Genomic DNA, 23,439 nt, shown 5'->3' with positions numbered 1-23,439 from the left:
TGAGACTAGACCACTCGGGATCACTCAACACCACTTGGAAAGCCATTTTGGTGTGTCTTTTGCATAACAATGTGTGTAATTGTCCCACAGAAAAATAAAACCATATGCCAAAGTTAGGTTTTCAGAATACATTTTATCTGGGTTTTGCTCCTTTTATATTTATTTTGATTCTAACAAACTCCCCAGTCTCTGCCGGTGACAAGCATACCCATAACATGATGCTGCCACCACAATACTTGAAAATACAAAGGGATCAACAATATTGCATTCACTCCATATTACTGGCCTGTGTCAGGCGGTGGGTGTAGCTGGTGCATGAAGTCAGGCGCAGGAGAACAGAGATGAGTGAACAACGCACTTTACTTAAGAAATAGCACAAGTAACAGTACCAATGTGCGAACAATAACGGTTGCCACAAAACACGGGTGAAAACAGCACCCGGACAAAACCAACCGGAAACGTACCGACCTGAACCATAAACAATCACACACAAAGACATGGGGGAAACAGAGGGTGAAATACATGACCAGTAATTGGGAATTGAAAACCAGGTGTGTGGGAAACAAAGACAAAACCAATGGAAACTGAAAAGTGGATCGGCGATGGCTAGAAGACCGTCGACGTTGACCGCCGAGCGCCGCCCGGACAAGGAGAGGGACCGACTTCGGCAGAAGTCGTAACAGCCTGTATGAAAAAGTGAAAAGAAAGAAACCTGTGTTACATAATCCACTCCAAATCAGCCATTACGTTTGCAAAAAGGCTGTTAAGTAATAAAAGCAAGACAACACAGCAATAAAAATTAACTTTTTGCCATAAATTAAAAAACTACATGGTTGGGTCAATTCCAATAAAACACAGAGTGAAACCCCCTCTATTTCATGGGTTATTATGGTTATGCATGTAATTTCAGGGATTGGGGAGTTTGTCAGGATCAAAATAAATATGAATGGAGCAAAGCTCAGGTAAAATGTTAGAGGAAAGGGGGGGATCAGTCTTCTGAAAACCAACCCTGAGTTTTATTTTTCTGACATTTTAATGCCAAAGACACCAGAATGGCTTTCCAAGTGGTGTTGAGTAGGTTTGAATATTGGTTTGAATATGGCTGTGATGCAGACCATCAATGATTCCCAACCAAATTGAATGAGCTTGAGCAATACCAAACATAAGGAACACCTTCCTAATATCGAGATGAACAGCCTCAATTCATCACAGCATGAACTCAACAGGGTGTCGAAAGTGTTCCACAGGGATGCTGGTCCATGTTGACTCATATGCATCCCACAGTTGTGTCTAGAAAGAAAAAGGAGGATGTTGAAAAAGAATTACCACAAAAAAAAGTGTTTTTCGACTGTCTACTAGTACCCTGTTCAAGGCTACAGTGGGATTATGATTTAAGATCATGAGGCGTTTATACATGATAATCAATGGGTATCATTCATTCAATTGTTTAAAAAAAATTGGCTGTAAATATCAGAGTAGGACTTTAAGGCTGTGAAACCTTGCGCAATCTTTTAGTTTCGTTCACCTGGGGGCAAACGTCCTTGTTTATCAAAGGAGGATTTCCTTGCTGATAGAGCTCATTTATAACAGGGTGTCTTTTGGTCAAGGAGTTCTCACTACTTAACACGAATAGCTTACGAGGACTAATGGCTTGTTTATGAGGAAAAGCTAAAAGCCTCAGGAAGAGAGAAGCCCTTGTTTAGTAAGGCCAATAAAAAAAAACTTGGCCAATCAAAGAGACACTTTTTAAATAGTGGAAATGGCCCTGTATTGTCACATTTGTGTTTTTGGGCCTACAAGAAAGCAAGACATTGATTTAATACCCCACCCCAACCAATGAGCACTCCCTTCGGACAAAATCTGCCAATCAGGTGCCAGACAAATCCACATTGTCCCGTCACTAATGTGTCCATGCGCCAATGATAAACTTCCTGGAGCCCCAGCAGGTTTCAAGTCCTCACAACCATCATCCTCTCTATGAAAACACATAACCACCTCACCCGGTCCCGTAGACACTGTACTGTATATACACAGACAGACAACTAGACTCAGACTCACAGCCTGTGGAACTCTGTGACTCTGTGAACTGTCTCACAGATGTGAGCTATAATTACAAGCTCTTAATTCCTTCTGAGCTTCTCACATCTGTTACGGGAAAGAGATGATGTGAAATGTTAACCAAAGGCAATCATATGCATCGGATGAGGGTTGCATGAATCATAAGGATGCCGGTTTAGACCATAGACTGTATAAAGGAATACCCCCATTGCAGATTATAAACTGTATAAAGGGATAGACCCATGCCTTGCCAAAGCCACGGAGACAAACCTCACAGGACCAGATCTGTGTTAAAATATTGTTCAAAAACTTTGAGCGTTGGCTTTAGCCTGTGCCAGGTAGACGTGTTTGCACATTTGGGACATTTCTATTGGTTCCTTTACAACAGGCAATATCAATCAAGCACAGGTAAAGTATTTGAAATGATTTAAAATAGTATTTGAACCCAGGTCTGGATGGATGCGTGCCTCACCACAGCCGAGGAGACAAACAACCACAACACAGCCTTCCACATAATGACATGGAAACTAACTGGCAGCAACAATTTGATTCCGATAACAAACAATCTGTTTCCAGTCATCCGCTTCCCACAGTTTAATGCCTGGACTTGTGCATAGTGTATACAGTATGAATACTGAAATAACACAGAAAGAATGTGTACTCATTCTAGCATTTATAAGATAAATTAATGTAGACGTGTGTGTGTGTGTGTGTGCTGGAGGCACTTGTTGGGGCATTTGTTGTGTGCGTGCGTGCGTCTGTCTATGATGACGTAGTACAGATCCATTAGCACCAGAGCTCTCCCTTTCATTAAGATGGAGCCTACATGAGCGTGCTAGAGAGGAGGAGTATGATCAGGATAATGACAGGGTGACACACATACTGATGATAACCTGGCTCTGGTCTCCATTGCCTAACAGACCAAGCCCACTGCACATTTACTGCAGTTGATCACCAGGTTCACTGCATATTCTTCCCCCAGCACAGGACCCAACAAGCCCAGGCTAGGAGAGGGGAGTGAGAGGACATGCCCATCCTGATGTTCCTCAACTTTGTGTTCTGTCTGTCTGTATCTCTCACACACACACACACTGTAGTCTACAATAGTTGTATTCCACACATCTACATGCTAGACAGACAATATGCACATTTTTCGGTGTGGTATTTAAATATTCATACTGTATAAACAAGTCCAGACATTTTGAGATATTTAACCTGAACTGTCTCCATCTCCATCCCCAAATGATTTGAAACACTCAAGCATTTTTGTTTTCTGAATCACTCAGATTCCCTCTTACTGTTCCTTTCAACTTCAGATGGCTGCTGGCTAACTCAATCCCGATGCAATCCCTCGTCACTGTGACCCTCCCCTTCCTCCCTCTGCCGGTAACTGTTGACTCAGAGTTAATTAAAATAAACAGACTGAGTTAGTGGCATCCTCCTGGGCTGGAGTCATTACTGCATGGTGGCTGCTCGGTGATTTGGCCTCCACCGGTTCAACGACCCAGGAGTGCTGCTCAAAGGACACCAGCACTAATGACAACAGGAAGCACTGCTTTTCATCACAGTCCATCCACAAGGCAAAGATTGACACTCCACATTCATCAGTGGGGTTTAGACATACGGCAAGTGCGAAAGGAGTCTGGCCTCTTAGAAACGGCTGAAGAGCATATTCCAATGAGCAACATACTGTAATTCAAATGGGGTTTTAAGGCAAAAGTACTGCAAACAAAGAACCATGGGTTTTAGTTACACATGGCTGTAGTAAGGATACGCAAATGTCGTATTTTACTCTGTGTTTTATCTATAAACTACCATGGTGACAGTCTAAAATCCTATGGACCAATTGTCTACTTTTTTTTTTTACATGGAGTTTAGATCAGCTTTAATATTGCAGATAGAACCTACGATCTATCAATTTAATTGTTTACATCATTATTGATCCCAATTTATATTTTCTCTAAATAGTTTTTCCCCCGTACCATCCCTACCCTAATTGGACTAAACTAAAGGACAAATCTTCCACTGCTACTTACAGCTATTTCACTCACATCTTCAGTACCTGTAGTTAAATAATTATACATATATACCTTATTTCCTCTTTCTTCAAGTGCTAGATTATCACCCACAATGGCCAATCCACCATTCATTTTGATTTAACACCAACCCTCCAATGTTCACAGATCAAGAGTTCATTTGGATGTATATGACACTGGCCTGGATGTTAGAAGTGCAGCAAGACATAGACTGTTCTCTCTGCTATCGCCTGGCAAGCGGTACCAGAGCACCAAGTCTGTGACCAAAAGGCTCTTGAATAGTTTATACCCCCGAACCATAAGACTGCTGAACAGTTAATCAAATGGTTACTCTGACAATTTCCATTGACCCCTTTATTATTTATTCATCTTAATTGATTTTGCACTGACTCATAGACACACTTTACATATGCTTCCGCTACTCTGTTTATTCTATATCCTGATTGCCTGGTCACTTTTACCCCTACCCACATATACACACTGTAAAAAAAGAAAAGGTTCCTGGAGTATCCTTTACGGGTTCTTCAAATTTGAACTGTGGGGGAACCCCTATAAGTTCTTCAAAGAACTCCTTTTAATGGATACTCGAAGAACCTTTTGGGGTACTACCCCTGTCCCCTATTATTATTAATAATAATACCCATAACAATAACACAATAATTTAGCTGTCAGTGTTTATTATGATTTTAGTGGCAAAACAGAATAAAGAAATCCAAATAGGAGGTAAACTTGTGAGGACAGATGCTGGGAGACGAGAAGCCAGTACAGGGAGTGAACACTTAATAAACAACGGGCACAAAACAGACCACAGACAGCGTGTGGACAGGGAAAACATAAACAACAATAATGCTGACATGGGGATGAAATAGAGGAACAGACAAATATAGAGAAGGCAATCAAAACGTGAAGGAGTACAGGTGAGTTCAATAAAGCGCTGATGCGCGTAACGAATGGGACCGATGTGCGTAATGATAGGCAGCCTGGCGCCCTCGAGCGCCATTGAGGGGCGAGCAGACGTGACAGAGTGCAGGTGAGTCCAATGAAGCGCTGATGCGCGTAACGAAGGTGACCGGTGTGCGTAATGATGGGCAGCCTGGCGCAGGTGTGACAAAACTCCCTGCAGAGCCCCAATGGGTATATCCTCTGGCGTGTTGATGTTCTCTGTATCCATTGCCAGAATTATTTTATGGTGCATGGTGATCGAACAGGTTTCCTGTTATATTCATCACAGATGTAGGGAGGGAATCCAAAGAATAGTTATTATACAGACGTTTAACAAAACATGCACACAACAGTTTCCATTCCTTGATTTTTTGTGGTAAATGTGAATTAAAAATAACTGTTTTGATCATGCTTATCATACAGAAACAGTACCATGTCCCTAATATAGAGGCCTATGGGATTGTCATTGAAGAAGTAAAGGAGAAGGATGGTGCATGTGATCTGCATCAAATACCAATACCAATTGACATACTTTTGTATGCCTCCTCATCTGTATACCTGCAGACACAGACACCAAAGTGAGCAGTTCAGTCATCTGCACCCAATGCAGCTAGCCTTCAACATATTCCTTGCCTTGATTGACCAAACCCTCCTTCCTTGCTCCTGGCCTACCTTGCTTGTTCCACTCATCCATTTGTTTTTTACGGACAGACAAGAGCAGAAACTCTGAGCTTTCCAATCAGGCCCATTGTCTATAGTCACTCACACTGTTCCTAATCCTGTTAATCATTATGAATGTAGTTTCCCGGTGAATAAAAATTCCACCTGTTGGTTATCCTAACTCTGGCTGGATTCCAATAGGAATTACACATCACCTTGAAAGGCAGCTTAATGTAACTTGCAAAATTCTGGTAAATTTCCCAAGGTTTCCAGAAATCCCAGTTGAAAGATTCCTGGAAATCCTCCAACCAGTATTTTTTAATTTTTTTTTACATCTGGGAATTTTGGAAAAATTACTGGAATTATGCAACCCTACTTGCAGGCCTGATGTGGCCACTGTATTAGGATAAAGATAGGCCTCAAAATAAGTCCTTATGAGATACAGTGCCTTGCAAAAGTATTCGGCCCCCTTGAACTTTGCGACCTTTTGCCACATTTCAGGCTTCAAACATAAAGATATAAAACTGTATTTTTTTGTGAAGAATCAACAACAAGTGGGACACAATCATGAAGTGGAACGACATTTATTGGATATTTCAAACTTTTTAAAATCAAAAACTGAAAAATTGGGCGTGCAAAATTACAATTACAAAAACCTAGGTGTCTGGTTAGACTGTTTACTCTCCTGCCACCAGACTCACATTAAGCATCCCCAATCCAAAATTAAATCTAGAATCAGCTTCCTATTTCGCAACAAAGCATCCTTCACTCATGCTGCCAAACATACCCCTGTAAAACTTACCATCCTACCAATCCTTGACTTCGGCGATGTCATTTACAAAATAGCCTCCAACACTCTACTCAGCAAATTGAATGCAGTCTATCATCCGTTTTGTCACCAAAGCCCCATATACTACCCACCACTGCGACCTGTACGCTCTCGTTAGCTGGCCCTCGCTTCTTACTCGTCGCCAAACCCACTGGCTCCAGCAGGTATATCTCACTGGTCACCCCCAAAGCCAATTCTTCCTTTGACCGACTTTCCTTCCAGTTCTCTGCTGCCAATGACTGGAACAAACTGCAAAAAATCACTGAAGCTGGAGACTCATATCTCCCTCACTAGCTTTAAGCACCAGCGGTCAGAGCAGCTCACAGATCACTGCACCTGTACATAGCCCACCTGTAAATGGCCCACCCAACTACCTCATCCCCAGGGGCGGCAGGGTAGCCTAGTGGTTAGAGCGTTGGACTAGTAACCAGAACGCTGCAAGTTCAAACCCCTGAGCTGACAAGGTACAAATCTGTCGTTCTGCCCCTGAACATGCAGTTAACCCACTGTTCCTAGGCCGTCATTGAAAATAAGAATTTGTTCTTAACTGACTTGCCTAGTTAAATAAAAGGTAATTTAAAAAAAATACTGTATTTATTTTTCTTGCTCCTTTGCACCCCAGTATCTCTACTGCACATTCATCTTCTGCACATCTACCATTCCAGTGTTTAATTGCTATATTGTAATTACTTCGCCACCATGGCCTATTTATTGGCTTTCTTCTCTTATCCTACCTCATTTGCACATATTGTATATAGACCTTTTCTACTGTATGTTGGTTTATTCCATGTGTAACTCTGTGTTGTTGTATGTGTCGAACTGCTTTGCTTTATCTTGGCCAGGTCACAGTTGTAAATGAGAACTTGAGAACTTGAGTAAATGAGAACTCAACTAGCCTACTTGGTTAAATAAAGGTGAAACGAAAATAAAATAAAATAAAATCCAGGGTTTAATTGAAAGGAAAATCCATAAAATCTGCAAACATTAGGCCTTCCACAGAAAGAGTTTGACACCTCTGCCCTACAGGGTCACAGTGACTCTGTAGGACAGACTACAAAATCACTTTAAGTAACTGTACTCAGATATATTAAGTGCAACGAGCTTCCTCAAAAGTTTTGACAGCACATTGGGGTTGACAGTGCCATGTACACATCACCATCATAGCCACATCTTGTTTGAACCTTTATCATCAATGCATAGACCTCAAAGGATGCATTAATACCAAAATGACTTAATCAGTATCTCCTCTGCTCCACCCACTCATCCCTTTGTGTACAGTTAGCCCATGTGGAAGCATGGCACCTACTCTAGAATAGGCTCTTCTTCCTGCTGAGAATAGACACTGCCTATTCATTACTGTCCATCACATTTACAAGGGATCTCCTTTCCCTCCTCTACCTGGACCCGCCTCCACTGATTACTGTCCAATAAAGGGAAAGGGGGATACCTAGTCAGTTGTCCAACTGAATGTATTCATACGGTGTCCTTATTAGGAGGGAGGGCTGAAATTTAGAGAGTTCAGAAGGTCCATGCAATGATAGTATTGGCCTTATAAGATAAAGAGGCCTTATTCACAGCCCATGCATGTGGATATCAATTTGAGCACTCATCCAAAACCTGGGAATTGAAACCCATCTTTTCAACCCATTATAGAGCCTGGTGCGGCACTTTCCCCCAGGCCCAGACCATCCAGCATTCTTTGCCTAACGACAAATCACTTCATAACAGAAGTAGTACACACAGCCAACTTTTACTGAGATAGATCTCCTTGATCCACTCCAGGGAATGCACAACTATAATTCCATAACTCAGATAGATATAGGCTTCCTTTGTGCACACCAAATACATCAACTGAGTACCAGTTCGGAGTACAGTACGTGAAGGCCATATTTTCTGCACTGTGTAGGGGTGCGTGTGTGTGTGTGGGGGGGATTGGTTTACATTGCATTTCTCAGCTCTCTCGTGACAGTGGAATGCAAAAACACAACTCCCTAGAAGTCCAACCATCTGCTTCACTTGTAATCGGCTTGTGCCGTGTCAGAGTGTTTACAGTGAGACCGAGCAGTTTGAAAAACCCTCAGACTCCACCATGAATCAATTTCCACACAGGACGTATGAAGACACACAGAGAGCACACGCACATACAGACACATGCACGCACATACACACAGACCAATGAAGATACACACATGCGTATGTACAGTGGTGGAAAAAGTACCCAACTGTCATGCTTGAGTAAAATTAAAGATGCCTTCATAGAAAATGTAAAATACTACTAGAATACTATACTACTAAAATACTACTAAATACTACCAGTAAAATACTACTTGAGTGAAAGTCTAAAAGTATTTGGTTTTAAATATACTTAAGTATTGAATGTAAATGTAATTGCTGTACTATCAAAAGTAAACGTAAAAGTATAAATCATTTCAAATTCCTTATATTAAGCAAACCAGACGGCACTATTTTCTTGTTTTTTTATTTCTTTACAGATTGCACAGTCCAACACTCAGACATAATTTACAAACATTTGTGTTTAGTGAGTCCGCCAGATCAGAGGCAGTAGAGATGACCATGGAAGTTCTCTTGATAAGTGTGTGAATTGGACCATTTTTCCTGTCCAGCTAAGCATTCAAAGAGTACTTTTACATTATTTTCTTTAGGAATGTAGTGAAGTAAAAGTAATCAAAAATATAAATCGTAAAGTACCGATACTCCCGAAAAACGACTTAATTAGTACTTAAAATATTTGTACTTAAGTACTTTACACCACTGCGTATGAAGACACACACACACGCATGCTGGCAAATAGGGTGAATAACCTATCTATGCTGTGTGTTGCTTATCAGCAATGACTTCATGTTTAGGGTCAAGCCAGAGAGCTCTGCCCAGAAACATGGTAGTGTTAATAGGCACCTCTAACTGCTGTGGAGGGTCAACATACATCAGACTTTAACTGCCAATCCATATAATTTATGGCATCAGATGAAATCTACAATAGTGGATGGAAATGTGGATGGAAATGTGAACACACATAACCTAAGATATTATGATTTCATAGTGATACAATGTAATTCTTTTAAAAAAAGAACAAGAAAATAAATGAATTAAATGAAGATAAAATACAAAATTGTTATTTGAGCAATTAGCATGTCACATCTATAGTGACCAAAACTATCAACCCAACATGTAAAGTGATGGTCCCATGATTCATGATCAGAAATAAAAGATCCCAGAAATGTTCCATACACACTCTTATTTCTCTCAAATGTGCACAATTTTGTTTACATCCTGGTTAGTGAGCATTTCTCCTTTGCCAAGATAATCCATCCACCTGACAGTTGTGGCATATCAAGAAGCTGATTAAACAGCATGACCATTACACAGGTGCACCTTGTGCTGGGGACAATAAAAGGCCACTCTAAAATGTGCAGTTTTGTCACACAACGCAATGCTACAAATGTCTCTAGTTTTGAGTGAGCTTGCAACTGGCATGCTGACTGCAGGAATGTCCACCAGAGCTGTTACAAGAGAATGCAATGTTCATTTCTCTACCATAAGCCACCTCAAATGTCATTTTAGAGAATTTGGCAATACTTCCAACCGGCCTCAAAACCGCAGACCACGTGTAACCGCACACCAGCCCAGGACCTCCACATCCGGCTTCTTCACCTGCTGGATCGTCTGAGATTAGCCACCCGGACAGCTGATGAAACTGAGGAGAATTTCTGTCTGTAATAAAGCCCTTTTGTGTGGAAAAACGTATTCTTATTGGCTGGGCCTGGCTCCCCAGTGGGTAGGCCTAATGGCCTCCTAGGTCCTAAATTAATTTCAATTGACTGATTGCCTTCTATGAACTGTAACTCAGTGAAATCGTTGAAATTGTTACATGTTGGCTTTATATTTTTGTTCAGTATAGTTCTATCCTTCTAAAGTTATTTCAAAAGTGAGATGGAGTCTTGAGAGGGCTGTGCATGGGCTATGAAACACCTTGATTCTTTATTATTAAAGAATGCAGAGCCTCCAGGGTGCTTTGTCTGCTCTCTGCATACAGTACAATGAACCCTATGGCATTCATTCAGTCACACAATCCATGGAAATATCCTTTTGCTCCACTGGGTGAAATATAATAAACATCTCGTTACAGCACACGCATTCCATTCGTGCAGCTGTAGCCACCATCTACAAAGCAGGCCTGGCTTTAGTGATGCATATGTGCCTCAGTTTCACGAACAGACCTGGGTTCATATACTATTTCAAATTATTTCAAACACTTTAGCTGGGCTTGATTGAGCTTGCCTGGCCCAATGGAACCAATAGAACAGTCATGGAAAGTGCAAACCCCTTCCATCTGCCATCCAAAGGGAACACTTCATGATTTTGAATCGTTTAACCTAGGTCTGCTCGTAGATGTTTCACCTTCCGAAACAGCACGTAGCACAAGTCCATATGTCCCCATCACTTAAACAACATATTTCTCAAGGGTGCTATAGGGTGATATTTATGTTGGATATAGGTCATTAAAGGCCCAGTGCAGTCAAAAATGTGATTTCCTGTGTTTTATATATATTTCCACACAATGAGGTTGTAATAATACCGTGAAATTGTGGAAATTATGATAATGCCATTTTAATGTAAGAGCTGTTTGAAAAGCCTGAAATTTCAGTCTGTTTTGCTGGAATGGAGTTTCGGCCTTACATGGTGACATCACCATTAAGTAAATTAGTTAATAGACCAACAAGAAAGAGTTCCAAACGGCTCTGCCAACAACAACCAATTCTCAGGTTTCCTCTCCCCACTCAGACAGTCCTAGCAAAACTCTTCCTTGAGAAATTGCTCTTTGCTACGAAATGTTTGAACATTTTAATTGAAAACAATCACAGTAAGGTATTTAATTGTTCCCCAGACATTTGTTGATAATGAGATAAAAACGGCTGCACTGGTCCTTTAAGTTGGACTAAACCATCAAATGGAAAATTGGATGGAAATGCCAAGATGTGATTTGAGAGTTAGTCCAGGATTAATGCTTGGTAGGTTAAGAATGTATTGTAGTACCGTGACCCTAAGCGGCAAACCAGAGTCCAAACCAAACATCACTCCCGGATTACATTTGTCTATGGAATCTTGATTCTTGATTTAAAGGCCAGCCTACAGCTTGGACACTCAATGACATGATTATATTATGAACATTTAAAAAATAATTCAGAGTATTACAGACAGGTCACTGGTCACAGTAGCTTTTATTTCACAAGTCTGAGATCAGTAAAGATGGGGATCATTTCCTGGCCAGCTAATGGTCGATTTTTTATGAGGGTGGGGACACATGCAGTCAGAGTCGAGCCGTCTGTAGCCTTTTGGGGGCTCTGAGCAAAACTTTGTTGCAGTTCTAAAGGAAATTTGCTGCAATTCTATATATTTTGCCATGGGGCGGAGAGAAGATGTAGCAATTTTATTGCAAATTTCATGCACCTCTACAAATTTTGCCATAGGGTTGAGATACGTTTTTGCAGTTTTTAATATGATATCTGAGTGCGAGTGACTGACAAGATCATTGGGGTCCCCCTGGTCGGTAATTCGACCAGGATAACTACAAGTTCAGATAGCCGTCAACTTAATTATGCAAGAAATGGTGGCTTAAAAAAACCTTTATGGGCAAATATTGATATAATAATCATCGTATCGAAGTAAACTTGGATTCAATCGTTGTGTTGTCCTCCCACAACGACTCGGGAAAGCATAAAGTATATTAGGCTACAGATTAAAATCAATTATTAAAGTGCACCTTTAATGAGCTTGATGCTCCTTTCCAATAAATACTGAGGATCTTAAATTCTTATTCTGGTGACATGATGATCAATGCTTGGATTCCTTTTGACAAATAAAAAATAATCTCATCATGTAGGAAAACCTACACACACTGGATCTGTGAGCTGTTCGCTAGAGTGCATGTACCAAGACCAAAAATATAGCAAAAAATATTTGTTGACAAAACCATTAGCAGAGTTGAAAATGCAATGGAAACCCATTTCACTTGTATTTTTTATTGGGTAAATGGGAATTTAACCTGCAAAAGTCATTATGTGCATAATGTCATCATGCACATCCTTTTATCCTCAACAAGACAATTAGATGGAAACATCTCTGGTGGGAAAATGTGCAGATTTTTATTTTATATAAAAACTTGTCAGTCACTGACATAAGAGAAACTGCTGATGCACATCCACATTTTGAAATTGCACCTTGTGTATTCTACTATTCTTATTCTCAACAGTAAATTGAGACCCCACCCCCAAAAATAGTTTTATTACATTATTATTTATATATTTTTTCAGGGAAACAATGTCACGATCTAAGCCTAGCAGCCCTCCAGTTGCCAGGTCAGATCTGGCACTGTCATTCCCGATAGTCTGGGACTGTCGGTCCCGTGTCTCCTTAATTTAAACTAAGCTTTGCTCATCCTAAAATTATCTGGCCTAGAATTTAAACAAATGAAATTCAGACAAACCACCAATATGTTCTGTGGAAATGAGTTCTACAGCATCCATATTTAGAAGTTGTCAGACAAAACTCTCAGTTTTCAAACCATTCAAAACAGTATCACTGTGTCTCAAAGGGTTTGTCACATTGAAATCATTGTTGTTCTATCTCTAACCAAAAATAAAAGTATGTAAGGTCAGATGCATAGCCTGGAAATGAGGACATGGTGAGTTCACTCCAGGACACAGACAAAAAGAAAATGGCCTCACAAATAATTCCCTGGAAACTAAAAGCTGTTTGTTGGGGCAATAAGTAAAGCTTCAAGTCTTTCCTCCCCAGGTGGGTTTGCCTGAGTTTTATGCCAGAGCATAAACACAGCTGACACCTGCTCTGGCAGGGTCCACTGTAAACAACCTGAAAATCATCAGGGATGGATGTGCACCAACGCACACACACACACAGGCGTATGAAGACACACACACACACACACACACACACACACAGACCTACGAAGAAACACACACACACACACCTACGAAGAAACACACACACACACACGAAGAAACACACACACACACACACGAAGAAACACACACAGACCTACGAAGAAACACACACACACGAAGACCGGCACACACACACACACACACACACACACGAAGAAACACATATGAAGACCGGCACACACACAGACCTACGAAGAAACACACACACAGACCTACGAAGAAACACACACACAGACGAAGAAACACATATGAAGACCGGCACACACACAGACCTACGAAGAAACACACACACAGACCTACGAAGAAACACACACACAGACGAAGAAACACATATGAAGACCGGCACACACACTCAGTCCATTCACAGGTATGCTCCACCCTCTTGTATGTGCCTGATTAAAGGTCTTGCAGTAAACCACAGTGCCTCGTTCTCCTCCCCTCTCTCTCCTGCAGAGCCTTCCACGTCGTCCATTGTGTGCAGGCCTACTGTGCTGCAATGTTTATCAGCTGGTGTGGATGGACCAGGTGTTTTGAATGAGGGTGTCTACGTAACTTCACGTAATGAGCACACATACACACACCTCAGTGATGGAGGACAGAGGTGACCGTGTGGATGATGGAGGGTGATTGGTGGAGGAGCCTAATAAATAACAGAAGCACCCTGCTCTGCCTTTAAAGCTCCATTTTACAATGGGGTTCTCATTTTTCAACAAAAGCACTACAGCACAAAATACAATCTCGCCCCAGTGCCAAGATATCCAAAGCATTTCCAGACGGAAGATAGATATACTTGCCCAGGCGTACAGGCTTATTTTATTACCGTTTGGAGAGATGTGAAGCGCCTCAAATCCTAGGTTTGAGTTTCTTTCATGTGCAGAACTTCAGTCTGTCCTGAGCCCTGTACTTGCATTTCTTCAGGGAATGTGTTAACTAATCGTTTTGCGTCCATGGCTTACACCATTCTTTGGTTGATCAAATGTCTGATTCGGGTTTTAATTCAGTTCAATCACATTCAAATCAAACAGAGAAAAAACCCATCGGGTTTCATGTTTGCTGAAGCTGAAATACCCTCTTTGGTAGCTGAATTCAATTAACGCAGGAAGATATGTTATTGGCGTAATATTCTGGGCTTTTGACTGAAACCTTGTTATTTCAGTGTTTCTTAACATGGAACAGTCTGAGACTGCGTCACCACCCAGAGAAAGTATAAAGTATAAACCTTTCCACCACGTTTTTCAAATGCAAACAAATTAGACTGTCAGGAATTCAAAAGCGACAGCCTAAAAAAAACTCCAAATGTAAATTAAAACTAACTGCTCTTAGAATGTCTAAATCAAACTCCAAGGTTTTTATTTTCCAAATCTGACAAAGGTCCGTGGCACACCACCCATGTACTGTGATATACTGCTATCAGGAAGTTGGATCACTTTGCAACTCCTCATTGGATAGACTGAACATTTACAAATTAATACTATTTGGGATTGTATTTGAAAGATTTCATATATGTTTCCATAGTTAGACCCCAGGTTATGTGGAAAGCTATGATATATAGAATATAAAATGGTATAGTGCCGTTCAGTTCAGCAAAGTAAGACAGCACATATTTTACACTACAGAGACACCATCCTTTACACACGCCTGGAATGAACCCATAAACACACTTCTTTACTTTGGCTAGAGAGGTGATGACACTGTCGAGGAGGCATCCCAGCTAGCAATGAGTAATCGCCCAGAAGCGCCCCTCTTCCGGGGGGCATGAACTGATTGAATCGACCCGGAAACGGGTGTCGGACTCGGCCCGGAATCAAAATGAATGATTGCCCAGAATCGTCCGAAGTACATCGGGCCATTTCCGTCTACCGGAATTCTTCCGACTTTGCCGGCATCTTACCAGAATCTCCCCAGAAGCGGCCACATGCAAATGTAAATAAATGTAGACAAAATTAGCTGAAATAAGTCACTTTAAATATTACTACTATACATGTTATACATACAAATTCTACCCATCCACAAAGAAAACATTTTGTGTCAGAGGAAACACCGTACACCTGGTGACCGTGTCAGCGTGCATGCGCCTGGCTCGCCACAGGAGTCGCTACAGCGCGATGAAACAAGGACATCCCGGGCGGCCAAACCCTCCCCTAACAATTGTGCGTCGCCTCATGGGTCTCCCGGTCGCGCCCGACACGTGTCTCAAACCAGCATCTGTAGCAACACAGTTTGCACTAAGATGCAGTGTCTTAGACCGCTGTGCCACTCGGGAAGCTCCATCCAAAGTTTAATGCTTATCAAGCCTTGCACAAAGTATCAAAATACAAAAATACTACACACCACTCTTAAATAATTTAAATTAAATGTTAATTGTATTTTTTGATCACAGAAACAATTACAAAATATGGAAAAACAAATAATGAAATATGAATGATATAAAGCAGCCTGTGTAATCATCTGCCAGAGAGTAGCCTCAATCGGCCCGAGCCCCAAGTAATATATTTGGGCCAGAAACGCTCACCGGAATCGGCCCAAGCTCAATCCCCGCATCCTAGCCATAAGTAATACTGCCGAAGGCAGCCCAGCCTCGGGCCACATGACTTCGGCCGAGTCTGACTCTCAGCCAGAATCGGCCCAGATCCACTGTGGTAGCTGGGTTGTAATGATTTCGCCCAGACCGAGCCCCTTCTCCTCAGCCAAATCTTTAAAATGATTGACAGCAACGGCTTGACCTCATAACAGGCCATATACTGCACCAGGTGACCCCCACAACACTGTCTGGATAGTAGTTATTCCAGCCACAGAGCTCCTTTGGTTGTTCTTGGCCTATAGAAAATGTGTGGGCAGAACTGAAAAAGCGTGTGTGAGCAAGGAGGCCTACAAACCTGACTCAGTTATACCAGCTCTGTCAGGAGGAATGGGCCAAAATTCACCCAACTTATTGTGGAAAGCTTGTGGAAGGCTACCCGAAACATTTGACCAAGTTAAACAATTTAAAGGCAATGCTACCAAATAGTAATTGAGTGTATGTAAACTTCTGACCCACTGGGAACGTAATGAAAGAAATAAAAGCTGAAATAAATCACTCTACTCCTATTCTGACATTTCACATTGTTAAAATGAGGTAGTGATCCTAACTGACACAAGACAGGGACTCTTACCTAGGATTAAATGTCAGGAATTGTGAAAAACTGAGTTTAAATGTATTGGGCTAAGGTGTTTGTAAACTTCCGACTTCAACTGTAATCTTAAGAATATCATTCAACATTTTAGTTTCTCCATGCTTGTCTGAGAGCAGCACGAAACGGTGCTGAAATAGACATCCACAGCGGGAAGGCTATATACACTGCATAACGTTTTTTAAATTTAATTTTCTTTAAACAACAGTGAGCGATTGTCATCTGAATAAAGGCCAAAATAATAATTTATAAAGGCCAAAATATAGCCCTGCTAATAGCCATGATGATGCTGTACAATGTGATCGGTGTTTGAAAGAGTACTTTCCAGTAAGCAACAATTTGTTTGCCTTCATTAGACAACTTTGTTCCAATATTTTTTGTAATTCAGTGATAATTATTCCCATAGTAATTCATTATGGATCCATAACTAAATCAACATCTGCATTTTGAAAGAGTATTTTTATCATTATTTTATTAACGAAAGCATAAAGATGCTGATGAAGAAATGCAGTAGTGTACTGTATATGCTTTTATATTTGGATAATAAAGCATTTTGAAGATATAAGCCACCTGCATTTGTTTATTAGGCTACTGTGCAGTCTGACAAGTAAACATAGCCTACAATAAATACTGTAGTAAACATGGCAAAGTGTAGAATTCTTTACATAAGGGAGAGCAGGCCATGTCCAGACTTTCTCAGTGACCTCAAGTACCCTCAATAATGGCTGTACTAGAGAATGCGGGCACGCGGGAGACCAGGGTTCAATTCCCTGATGGGCGTAAGGAGTAGGCGGTCCTTGAAAATAAGAATTTGCTCTTGACTGACTTGCCTAGTTAAATAAAGGTTACACTAAGAGCATAGTATTTCTACACCCTTTTTAAAATTTATTCTAGTCTAACCAATACCCAAACGGAGATTAAATTAAAATAAAAAAATCTCATTGATTTATCAAGACCAGTCTCCATGCTTGTTTCAGAGCAGGGCAAAACGGTGCTAAAATAGTTGTAGGCTATTGCTTCTAACTTCAATAAGCTCTTTAAATAAATATGACCTACACCACTTTTAACAGCACATTACTCAACACTAGTGAGACTCATGTTGACTACGGTAGGCCTACAGTATAATCGAAAAATATGACGTGACTGTCAATAATTACATAGAGGATATTTCTGTAATTTAGTGATATTTATACCCATAGTAATTATTTATAGATCCATAACTAAATAAACATCAGCATTTTGAAAGAGAATTTGCATCTTTTTTTTTTAATGAGAGCATAAAGATGCCATTATTAGTTACTTTGAAACTAAAACAAAGAGCAGACTGGCACTAAGAACAGAACAGCGGGAACGTTTCCCGAGTCAGCTCCATTATTAGTGCAGTCCCCTTTAAATATTTTGGAGATTTCGTTTTCAAATCATGTAAATGAGCGAGAAAATGGCCATTATTGAACATGGGGTAAGACATCGTTACTAATTTGTAAATAAAGCCAGTTTGTTATTTAGAATGATTTATGTTTTTAGAGGAAGAAAAATCAAAACCCTACAGTCATCGCATGTGTCTCCCAGTCGAGGCCAGCACTGGCCAGCACTGAACCAGGATCTGTAGCAACACAGCTTGTGGTGTCTCAGACCATTGCACCACTCAGGCACTGTACAACAACACTGGTCGGGAGAGGCCTACAGTACTACAGTAAGAGCAAAATAATCATAAAATAAAATAAGAAAAACCTTAGTGTAACAGTTTTAGTAAGTAATACTGAAGTCGTGCACAATTATCAGTTTCTATTTAGGTTTATTTGCCCATTCATTGTCAGTTAGAGACACAGTAGGACTCAAAAGCATAATCAGTGATCTAACTCCCCCCTTGTGCTGGTCTGGAGCAACGAAGTGGTGACACAGGGTACAGTACTAAACCACAAATGACCTCTAAGTCCCACGGCATGAGCTTGCAACTTTCAAAGGAGGAACCACTGTAGGTTGATGTATGGTAAATATGTAAGTTATTAATAGTCACATTATGTAAGCCAACTGAGTTGCAGTAAAATGTACCTCCCAAAACCATACACATACGCAGCCAGCCGGCCACACACACTAACTCACGTACACAGTCCTGTGCCAAGCTCATCCTGTTCTTTGATGAGAGCTAAAGTGGTGGGCTTTAACAGATTAAGCTGTGCTCTGAAGTTTGGGGGCTTTAATTAGAGACTATTTACTGCATGTTACAGGGAGATGTGCTCCTACCACCTCCCACCCACACCAAAGCCTCCTTTTGAAGGGGCAGATTGAGACAGAGGAAGTCCAAGGGCTATTTCCCATCACTAGACAGAGGGGAAGAACAGGAGGTTGGTTTAAGAGCAGGAGTGGAATTAGGGGGGGGGTTGGAATCACTCCATGAAACTCCCAAAGCAACATCCTAGGAAAAACACTTTTTATATGTCGTATAACTGTCCGTCCAATTCCACCCCTGGTTATGTTTGTACCGACACCATCATCCACAGCCCTGGAAAGCTTCGACAGCACAGTTGGAAAATCCATGCACCTTCCGTTTTCTGCTGCTAATGATATATGTTCATCCCAGTGAAAGTAATAAAGCAAGGTATATACTTAAAAGTAAATCACGTGTGATATGAGTCGCCATTCCCCTTTTGTTTCTTACAGTCACCCAAAGTGAGAAGGTAACACGGTAGGCTAAGCTACTGTGTGAGCCGCATGCACCTCAAAGTGCTCAATCTAGTCAACAGACCCATATCAGCTTTCCTTAAATTTGGTGCCTGTAAATTAGGTTCATGTGAATAGAACTGTTCTACGACAGAGTATGAAAGTGAAAAGTATGAGCCCCAAGACAAAGAGAGCACGTGCATAAAATAACTAAATAAAAGGTGTTAAATCTGTTTTAGCAGTCAATTGTTTCAGGCTTTCTGTTGAACAAGCCCCGTACCATTCACGTCAAGCAATGTACAGCCATCACCAAAACAGGACCAAGCGTAGGCAACCATTGACGTCATCATTCAAAATGTTGAAGCTCGGCAACATGATGAAAACACACATTTCACTGGCGAACGAGGTGCATGTACAGTAATTGAATTGTCCGTGTCATCTAATTTGTGAGCAAGAAGTGAGAGGTTGAGGGAGTATGCTTCTACACATCATTAGGAAGGGAAAGTGTGGAAAGACAGACAGCCGAGTTTCTTTCCCGCAGCATTCCCAATGCTCCTGGCTGGAACCAAAGTGAAGCACAGCCCGATGTTTCCTCATTCCCTGGGAGCAGTGTGTGTGTGTGTGTGTGCTGACGGTGTGAATGGGGCCAGCTGTTAGAGTCGTAATCACTGAGTGTTCTGAGGCCTTTTCTGAAGCCTTCCCAAGACATTCCCCACATTTGGTTGTCGCTAGACCTCTGTGGGATAGGTGAGGGCGTGTGTGTGTATGTGTGACCGTGTGTAAGTATGTGTGTGTGTGTCTATATCCATTAAGTTGGGCTGCACTTGGGTCTATCATCCAGCGAGACCGCTAGAGTATTTGAGTAAGAGTGATAGTAAGAGCGATAAAAAAAAAAGTCATTTTCAAAACGACAGAAAGTTTGGATGTGATACCATCATGGTATTTGGAAAACATCAACGGCCCATTTGTTCAAAACACTTATTTAATGTCAGACTCAATTCATTTAGTTCACTTTCTATCGGCTTGGGTGTCTCATTCCAAATGAAAACTCAAGCAAAGTTATTTTCAACCGATACTTATTTCAAGTCATCACAAAATGTGCCTCAGTTTGAATTCAGCATAGGGTTAAATATGTGAGTGGTACCCATAGGTAACTCTATCCATGAACGTGTGTTTGTAATAAGAAAAGTAGATTTGAATGGTGCTTGCATTTGTGAGGCTTCATACATTACAGTTGGGAACCGTTGCACTGGCTTCCTGTAAGGGCAAGGATAGACATTCCTAAAGTGGAACAGAAAACTGGGTCATATTCAGTAGGCACCAAATGGGATAAAAACAGACCCAAACAGGGAGGGCACTACCTGAACTTGTCTAATAAAAAACACTTGTTATCGGTTCCCGTTGCGTTTTGCTACGGTGTGCCCCAATAAACACGACCCAGTATGGTAGGAGGAGCAAAAGTGAGACAAGACACCAACGTTATGTAGTACAGTTGTAGATATTAAAAAGGTTCATTTTCAAAATGTCTATTACAGCAACGGTCCATTGTTACTGTGACAAACTCTCTTGCTGAGTGACTTCATCAGCGAACATCTAGCAATAACCTATGCAGTTAACCTACACTGCAGTTCAGAAATGTATTTAACTTTAGCATGCCCACACCTGTATGATTAACTTCACCAGTCCTAAGACATACTATTAGTAAAAGTGCAAACACCAACAAAACACCACTCCACAAATGTACACATGAACATACTCAATACTGTTCTGCACAGTGTCCTCATACATGTATAGAAACTCAAACATGCATACTCTTGTACGTGTTTTGTGCACACATGCTTGCATGTTCGCACAGGGACACAAACACGCATTTGCACACACGGGCAGGCAGCCAGAGCGTGCGCACACACAGCCACACACCCCTCCTTGTTCAGCTTGTGGTGGGCCGGTATCCTGCGTTGACAGCGCGGACAAGGACTCCCATTGAAAAGTTCCCTCTTCTCCTCCCCCCCTGGCAGATGTTCACAGTTAGCGGGCAGTTTGACAATGACAGATACGCTCACACGCCATTTTAGATATCCCAAATACCCTGTGACATGGCATGGGCAGAGGGAGAGAGGCAAAGAAGGAAGAGAAACCATGCTTACCACACATGCTAAATGGATGGGATCGTCTTGTGTGACTCAGTTGGTGGCGCTAGCAATGTCAAGGGTTCAATTCCCACATGGATCACATAGACATACTAAAAACGTATGCACTCACTAAGTGGCACGTATTAAGTTACCTTACATTGCTGTATGCAGAAATCGACAAGTGAATTGACATCTATGAATCTCTATGGTACAGAGGAGTGACCGGTAAGAATGCACGAGTTACAAAAAATCTTCACCCCTTCAGAGGACTCTAAATAAAACACGTCTCTTTATTGCCCAAATTCCAATCCTCTATAGCACAGTGCCCAAACTCCAATGCGCCATTCTTTGAAGAATCAAACATGTTATTTATCCTAATTCCTAGAGCGGGCCCAGTTCAGTTGGATCATCTGTCACCCCAGAGAGTTACGTAAGAAGTACATTTCTCCACGTGGAGCAGAGTGGAGTCCAAAGAGAAATATGAAAGGAAAGGACATCCATCCCCCCTTTGCCCTGCAACATGTCAAACATGAACACTGTGTGCCTGTGCTGCACAAAACGGGATGAGAAAGAATCATTAAATGCCCACTCCAAACAGACAAGAACAAGTGCCAAGTTGGCCAAAGACAGGGCCGCTGTAATAGCTACACTGCAGTGCGAGAGAGAGAGAGCAAAAGATGGAACGAGATACAGACAGAAAAATACAAAAGGGAAAGAGAGAGCGCGAGCGAGAGCGCAGGAGGGGGCAGCTGAAAGCAATCATCTGTCCTGGGAAGAGGCCGTTACTGATGTGTTTCAGATGATGATGATGACTTAGTGGTTATGTTGCAGGTACACCATGTGTAGGTTTAGTAAAAATTGCCTCTAAAATCCCTAGAGTTCATGAGGGCACACAATAACAAAACGCTGCAACGGAAAACGAGCATGTTCAAACAGTACCTTGCCGCATCACTCCGTTTCGGACCATTTTCCTTCATTTCGTGCCCGTAATCACAACCCTGGTCTCAGTCAGATGTGGGTGGGTGGTGGGGATGATGCTGGACTCATGTGTCAGGAAGAGAAGATCAGCCTGTGATTGGACATGAGCGGCTAAAACAGATCGGGAAATTTGGATTGATTACACTCGATATTCTCCTTAAAACGTTGTTGTATAACATTACATCAATTACACAGTTATTGAGACAGTCAGTTGTAATCAGGTGTGGAATAGGTAAAAACTCACTCTGGATACAGACCATGTAAAATCCTAGGAATTCACCTTCAAAACCATGGCCTGACAACTCAAACTGAATTCTTCCTCTGCTCTGTTTGCTACACACTTCATTCGGCAAAGTCGTTTGTGGTGACATCAAAATGAGGGGTGTTGTACAAAACAAAGTCATCAGTGATTGGATCATCTCTAACCAATCAGAGTATCAAAGCCAAAATGTTGAATTTTCAAAACGCTGCTTTACCCACGTATGTTCTGGCTCTTGCCGAACCCATTGATTTCATGGATCAATCAGAATAGTTCAAATATTCTGTTTGCGTTCTAGAAATCGGTGGGGAGGTACTCAGATCCAAACTCATTGCGGAGAAGGAACTAGCGTGGTGTGATCGGAGCAAGGAGTTTGGGGAGCCAGGCAATGAAGAAAAAAACAACACTTTTACATGTCATGTTTACTTGTCTTGTGCAGAACAAGTCTTCCACTGAGAGCAGTGATGTGTGGTGAACACTGGCCTATGCAGTTGTCTTCATTCATTTCGATTGGACACTCCCCAGATCTACATCCCATAACTGACTCCAATGCCACAAAGTATTTATTTTAGCTGGCACCAGCTTTACAAATGTGTCAAAAGTCAGTAACCATTGTTGGATTTGTCTGTCCCCTTTAATGTGGGGACAGAAATAAGCCCTTGTGGTTTGGATGAGAGACCCAGCTGGATTTATAGGTCCTATTTAATGTGGAATTCAGAACACCATTAGTG

General features: G+C 41.5%; 1 long non-coding RNA gene across 4 annotated transcripts; it reads right to left on the bottom strand.

The window, feature by feature from the left end:
• Positions 1-342: 342 nt before the first annotated feature.
• On the bottom strand, positions 343-23,052 carry LOC112223084. Of its 4 annotated transcripts, none has more exons than XR_002949239.2 (3): positions 22,694-23,050; positions 22,411-22,560; positions 343-684 (listed from the first exon to the last, which is right to left on the bottom strand). It is a non-coding gene; the product is annotated as an uncharacterized LOC112223084 (long non-coding RNA). The 4 variants fall into 4 exon arrangements; XR_002949240.2 differs by lacking the exon at positions 343-684 and adding an exon at positions 1,232-1,290 and having other exon boundaries at positions 22,694-23,051; XR_002949241.2 differs by lacking the exon at positions 343-684 and adding an exon at positions 4,752-5,307 and having other exon boundaries at positions 22,694-23,052.
• Positions 23,053-23,439: the final 387 nt, after the last annotated feature.

Source organism: Oncorhynchus tshawytscha, linkage group LG23 (genome assembly GCF_018296145.1).
Source record: "Oncorhynchus tshawytscha isolate Ot180627B linkage group LG23, Otsh_v2.0, whole genome shotgun sequence".
Taxonomy (NCBI): domain Eukaryota; kingdom Metazoa; phylum Chordata; class Actinopteri; order Salmoniformes; family Salmonidae; genus Oncorhynchus; species Oncorhynchus tshawytscha.
The sequence above is the reverse complement of the archived record's forward strand: the minus strand, read 5'-3'. Positions and strand labels throughout refer to the sequence as shown.